General features: G+C 41.6%; 1 long non-coding RNA gene across 1 annotated transcript; it reads left to right on the plus strand.

Annotated features, from left to right (window-relative positions):
- Nucleotides 1-598: 598 nt before the first annotated feature.
- Nucleotides 599-6,108, plus strand: LOC109369225. The gene is made up of 3 exons (XR_002118018.2): nucleotides 599-2,490; nucleotides 4,742-4,814; nucleotides 5,108-6,108. It is a non-coding gene; the product is annotated as an uncharacterized LOC109369225 (long non-coding RNA).
- The last annotated feature ends 926 nt before the right edge of the window (nucleotides 6,109-7,034 follow it).

The following is a 7,034-nucleotide window of genomic DNA, read 5'->3' on the forward strand; positions in this document are numbered from 1 at the left end:
GAATTATTTTCCATTAGGTGGTCAACAGTATGCTCAGGTGAATGCAGTTAGGGTTTTGAGCAATACAGCCTCAAACTTCTAAAATAGTAGAAGGGCTCAGAAGGGAAGGGAGCCTAGGTCTAATTCAAAACTTAATATGTGTTTTCAACATGTAGAGCTGCTACAACAGTAAAAGTTAAAGGACCAACAATAACTCTGGCCAGTTTTATTTATGCTGGGTTTCAGCCCAAATAAAAATTCCCAGAGGAAAAAGAAAAGGGAGATTATGATAGGAAGCACTGAGGTGACTGGAGCTCTGATCAGTCAGGTTTCTAAAGCTTAATTCTTAACCCTAGGCTTCTTTCTGCTGGTAAAAATAGCTGCTGCCAAAATAGTGATGGCTTTAAAGAAGCTGCAGTGCTTTTGCTTCCAGAGAAACTCCATATTGTTTCTGTGTACAGCATTAAAATAAGTATCTGGTTCAGAAAATAATATTCGAGTTGCAATAGAGATTTTCCAGCTGCTGTTTAACTTTTCCAAAAGAAATAATCAAGGGCAAAATGAAAATATAAGATCCTTCTTTAAACAGAGCCCTTTCTTCACTGTAGGCAAAAAAGAATACACAGGATCTTGAGCTGAGCTGAACCAGATCTCTGAGGATCCATTTAGAGGGATATTTGAAGGCTTTGAAGAATTCAGTGAAAAAAGGAGGCTGGATGCTCAGCAGGAGTGCAGTGAAGCTAAGGATTCTTCAAAAGAAAGAAGTCTGTGCACTGGCTCTGCAAAAAGGCAGGAAGGGGAAAGGCAGAAGCAATCTCTGCTGGGTTAAGTAGACAAGGCAAGATACAATGTGTGGGAGGGCTAGAAGGAGAAGAAAATATACTTCCAGTCCCCAGTCTTGGTGGATTATTAAATGTCAAAACCCTTGGCCATCTGGTGATGTCGTCAAAACCCACTCTTGGGGCTGCTTTGAAAGGCCCTTGCACAACATGCTACGCTACAAAAGAGTGAGTTGGAGCTGTGTACCATTTCTTCAAGGCAGAAGAGCTCTCAGCAGGGCAGGATTGTGCAGCCCTGCTGCCTGCAGGGGAATGCAAAGAGGTTTGTGCATAATGATCTCCCACCAGGACTGAGGGATTTACCATCAACCTGCACAGTGGGCTTTGCTTGTGATGTGCAGTCTGGCCTATGGCCCCAACTGCCATTATCAGTAGGACATTCAGGTTCAGATGTGTTTTAAGTTCTTACCCATTAAACCAATGTGACTGAAGAGCGTTTACAGTGACAGCTGTCTGTCTCCTTTTTGGAGGTGCTCATTCATCCTTCACCACTACAAGCTGTGGCCTGTGTGTTGTGACTAACAGCAGGCAGTGGGAGGGCCTGCTTTTGTTCCTGCATCTCTTACTGACTTTGGGAAATCTCTCCTACTGTCTACTAAAGTTTCTCTGAAAAGTATTTTAAACCATTTTTTTGTTGACCATGTTGGCAATTAGAAGCAGACTGCATCCCATATTCTGGGACTTCTTAATGGAGATTGCTTGTTCAATTTTCCAAGGAACCCAGGAGTAAATCTGGAGTGTCGTGATTACTGCATAATCATCTTGAGGTTTAACCCTACTGTCAATAGAGACACTGCCTGATGTCAAAGAGCTGAAGCATAAATTTATCTGTGGGAAGTTCAGTAAAGATACTTTCTAGTTCTTGCAAAATAGCGTTAGAGCAGATCCTCCCTGGCTAAAACACTGACTAGAAAGAGATTTGACATCTAAATTATCTATGTGCTCAATGTAGTTCAGGAGAAAGTCCAGCTTTTTCTGAGTTCTTAATCTTTTTCTCAGGGATGTTTCAAATTACTCACTTTGCCTAATATTTGGGTATAGAGCCATTTTTAGCACCAGAGATTTTCACCTAAGATTAATGCAGTGGGATTTCAGTGTTGTCAGAGCAAAGTCCTTCAGTACCATCTATATTGTACTTTTGGCTAAGGAGACTTAGAGCCATCTGGCAACTAACGGGTGTAAGTTTGAAAGGGGACTGAGGGAGTGTTTTAGTTGTCTCGTGTTGGACACGAGATACCAAAAGAATTCATGGGTCACATTACAGGATATTTACCATGATGATGAATGTTCTTATTGCTACTGCTTTTGGTGGAGGGATTCAGCTCCCAGACTGGAGACCAAGCGTGGAGTAACATCTGTGGCCATATGGCACTGTGGGCATCTACCCACAGTGTCTTCAGGGCCCTGCCTTGGGCTTTTGCAGTGCTTTTGCAGCCCATAGTTTTAGCACCTACATTTCCTGAGTTTTTTGAGAAGAACTCCCTCAGGCACCTGGGAACACACCGTTCAGTCATGTCGTGCTCTTCTTTGCTGGTGATACTTGTCTGTTCCTTCTCTGAGTTTCCAGGGCTGGTAGCCTGGCAGCTGGTGCATTTGGAGAGCCAACTTGTCAGAGACAGAGAACAAAAACAGATGTTTAAGACACCCATTGAAGACTTGCTGATGCCTTATGGTGAGCTTTCATGAAATGCTGATTTATATGCATTTCTGCTTATATAATGTGGATCCTTTCAGTCTCCTGGCATTTATTTTTAGCAGCCTGATAGTTTGCATGGAAATGCAGTCTTGTTGCTTGGGAAATCTGCATGTTCAAAGTCACTGTTCATAGTGTCCTAGTCTTTTGCAGGCTGATAGCTGGCACTTGGACATAGCAGTATCATGGAGTGTCTTTTATTTTTACTTTTACAGTTCATCTGCCAAATTCTCATTAATATCCATTCTCTCTGAAGAAAAAAAGAACTCCCACAAAACTGAAATAGTCTTTACTATTGATGTTTGTTTTTTACTAATTGACTGCTGTGGTAAGATCATGTTTCCTATTTTATATGGACTTTTGTTCATTTGGATGGAAGATTACAGTATTTGTAACTCCTTATGTATTTGTATTTGAGCAATTCTATTCATCATGATCAAAATTATTAGTAACTAGGACACACAGAACCTTAGTTCAACAAGCTGAAGCAGTTTCACTAATACAGCTTTTGTTTCTTTTGATTTGTAATGTTTAAAAGCAAAGTTTCATTATTCTAATCAACAAGCCAAAAAAAACTGATGATGCCACTGTTGGAGATCAGTTGTACCTGTCTTATCAGGAACAGAGCAATTTCCTGGCACTTCCCAACCTGAAATGCTTTTGCATATTTACTTGGATGAACACTCATCAATGAAAAGCACATCTGGGAAATTAGTCCTTAGTCCTCACACAGCATCAGAAAGCCTATGGCAGTTCAGAAATGCACTGAGAGTAAAAGGGAATAAGACAAAAAAGGGCTCAAATCTGTGGTTGCTCTTTTTAAATTTTAACTGTCATCTCAAAACAGAGGATGTGCTGATTGTCACACTGTTCTGCCTGTGATTGCTGAAGGAGAAATTAAATAAAAACTCACTGGTGATAAAATGTTGTTTGCAGAAAAGGTCACTCTCTGCTCTGCAGAAGGTGGCATCTCTTCTTTCTCAAAAATCAGTCCCTGACATTGAAAGCAGGGCAGTACAGTCTTACACAGCTTGTCCCCTTGCATAGCCTGTCCAGTGATACCAAGAGCCATCACTGCCCCCAAGCAGGGCTCTTATTGCCACACAAACCCATGGCACCATACAAACAGGGCAGAGCAAAACCAGGAGATGTGGCATTTTGGCAGAACTGTTTCTAAATGCAATCCATTGAGTATCAGTAATATCAGGTTCTCTTTCAAACTGTGCAAAGTGAGAACTGGCTGCCCTACCTTGTATATCAGCAGGCACCAGGTCTCTTGTAGCAAAAAGCCGTGCTGAGGAAAATGCCTGTCAACGGGCAATTGTGCCTATGTGTCATTCACCTGTGTCACAGATACTTTCTTCTTCTCAGCCGGGTCTTCAGGTCCAGCCAAAGGGCTGCAAAGCAGGCATAGAGGAAGATGGGAAGGACTCCAAACCTTTTCAGTAGGCAAAATCCCTGTAATTTCTGTTTCACCTTGCAGGAAAGTGAGCTGTGCCCTCCAGTGGCAGAAAAGAGAATAAATAAATCTAAAACCGTAAGAAACCTCCAGTCCTCTCTGCAGCCCCACAGCAGGATTCGGACATGCCTCCAGTCAGACTTGTGCTGCCAATGAAATTCGACTGATTTTCACTCTAAGGGACCACTCCTCTGCAGGCAGTGCTTTCTTGCTGCAGGCAGAAACAGCAAAAGGCATCTTTGCTCTTCTTAGACACAGTGTCAGCCAGACTGGCAGATTTCAGATAATTCCTTGAGCAACTCATTCAGAATGTTCCCCATTCCCAAGCTGCTCAGATTTTGCAGCTCCCAAATACTTGGCCATGGTTAGCATCATTTGAGGGCTTCAGTACCGACTCTGTTCTATATATCACAAGCTGTTTGAATGGCACAATTAGGAAGCTTTTAACAGTCCATGCTGAACAGTAAAGTTGATGGTCTCAAATGTGTGTAAAAAGCAAGCAGAAGAGTTTTGCTGCTTGAAAGGATAGCCCTGACCAAATATGTAAAACTGTAAAGCTTTTATTTCCTATGCACAAGGTCTCTGTCTTCCAAAATAATCTTCTGCACAGTGGCCACACTGCTCTTGGCCTTGGTGGCACCCATTGCACCTGCAACCACAGCCTCAAGCCTTCCTGGGTGCTTTCCTTTTGCCTCAGTTGCTTCTTTCAGTGTGAACTGCAAGTCATTGAGGTATGAGTTTTTTTTATGTTTGCTTTTCCTTCCTTTACAGGAATGTGGCAAAATGTTTAAGGTGATTACAGCCCATGTTTCTCAGTGATGAATGTGGCAGAAAACTGTTGCAGGTAGGTGTCTTCCATCTGTTTATACTGTGCTGTTCCTACTGTGGGACTGGTTGAGAGCCATGCATGGGGTGCATGACTTGGCACGGAGGAGAAGCAAACAGAAATGCAGCTCCCTAGTGTTCCAAGCTTCATTGCTATCTCTTCTGCCATGTCTGTGCTTTGGGGCATAAAATCAGCAGAGCTGCACAAGACACAGTCTTATTCCCAAATGTGTTCCCAAATGTTGTGTGTGAGATATGAGGGTGGCATCTGAATGTCACTTGAGTAACTGATTTTTCTCCTTTTATTCATAGAGCAGCACAGCTCAGACAGGAGCTGCTTGATGTTACATCCACTCCTGCTGATGCAACTTTGCAATTTGAATCCTGAACAAAATGCTGTTGTTTTACCAAGCCATTTTCACCTCCAAAATGACCTACAACGTCTTAGTAACCACACAGAGACACACTAGTCAGGAGTTAGAGAGTACAGAGAGGATGATATACAGAGTTAGGGAGGGAGAGAGAGAAGAAAGCAGTTCCCAGGAATCATGTCCCCATTGCAGTGGTTGTAAGAGGGCCACTATGAAGGTAACACCCATCCAGCATTGCTTGGTGCACTTCATTTGTGGGTCTGTAGCAGCAAATAAAACAAATTTGAACATTGCTGCAGCTGCAAGGACCTCTTGTCAAGTGGAGAAGTCTGTGGTAGGCTATTACATAGTTCTGTGATTATTAGGAGGTTCTGGTGTGGAATCACACTCAGGAGAGCTTAGGTATGCTTAAAGCATTATTTGACATAATTAAAACAGCTTGTTTGAGAAGACTATCTGATCAGTCACACCTAAAATAATTGCCAGGAAAGTCTGGTGTGATAATTTGTTAGCTTAGAAATGATTTTCCTGGCTCCTTGCATGGCAGGCTGCTCAATCTACAAACCTCAGTGGGCCTGAGAAGATTGATTTTAAATGATAAAATAATAGATTGAGTCTTATTTTTAAAGGTGTCTTGCAAACAGAAAAAGACCACACAATTCTGTGGAGTATATTTCTTCACAAAATATACAAAGAACATAAAAGTGTTGGCTTGTTGTTTTAATATTTTTTCTGCTTGATTTTTTATTTCAGGTGAGAATGCTAAGCCTGACATTTCATTAACTTTGTAGAGATTTTGCTGAAGAGTCAGTTGTGAAATGGGAATTTTGTCAGATCTGAATGAAAATCTTAAAAAGATATCAGTTCCCTTAGAGGGAATCCTTGCTGTTTGATATAAAGTTTTTTAACACAAAGAAGACAAAAGTCATTTTAACAGATTAATAGGAAAATAAATTACTTGTAAATTCAAATTTGAACTCTCTGGTATATTGTCTTTGTGGTAACACTGCTAATTTGTCTGATGACCATAGGAAGTTTGAGAAAACAATCAGTAAAAAATTCAGCATTCATAATTTAAGCAACCAGGAGGACAAAAAATATTGTTTGGGAGAGAACTTTCAACTTCTCTTTTTACTATATATTTTTCCTGCAGCAAAAGCTATTCTTGCCATTTGAAAGCAATTTTCAAGGATTCTAAATTCATTTAAGAAGTAGAAAGGAGTACCTTCAGCTTACTCCATCCAGTTTTGGGCCCCTCGCTACAGGAAAGAGAAGGCTCCAGGGAGACCTGATAGCAGCCTTTCAGTGTCTATAGGGAGGATGTAAGAGAGAAAAGGGCAGACTCTTATCAGGGTCTGCTATGACAGAATAAGGGGAAATGGTTTCAAACTAAAAAAGGGGACATTTAGATTGGATATAGGTAGAAGTTCTTTGCACTAAAGGTGGTCAGGCATTGGCACAGCTTATCCAGAGATATGGTGAATCTGGAGACATTTCAGGTCAGGCTGGATAGGACTCTGAGCAACCTGATCTAGCTGTAGATGTCCGTGTTAATTGCAGGAAAGTTGGACTAAAAGATCTTTAATGGTCCCTTCCAACTCAACCAATTCTATGATTAAGATCCTGGAGCCCATCTACAGAAGGGCAACAAATTGGTTGATGGAACTGGGATTGTTCAATCTGGAGAAGAGGAGGCTCAGGGTAGAATTTATTGCTCTCTACAACTCCCTAAAATGTACTGAGGGTGTTGGTCTCTTTTCCCAGATAGGCCTCAAGTTGCTTCATGGGAGGTGAATTGGATACTGGGAAAAATTTCTTCTCAGAAAGAGCAGTGCATTAGAATGGGCTGCCCAGGGAAGTGGTGGGGT

The sequence above is a fragment of the Meleagris gallopavo genome, chromosome 1, assembly GCF_000146605.3.
Source record: "Meleagris gallopavo isolate NT-WF06-2002-E0010 breed Aviagen turkey brand Nicholas breeding stock chromosome 1, Turkey_5.1, whole genome shotgun sequence".
Lineage (NCBI taxonomy): Eukaryota > Metazoa > Chordata > Aves > Galliformes > Phasianidae > Meleagris > Meleagris gallopavo.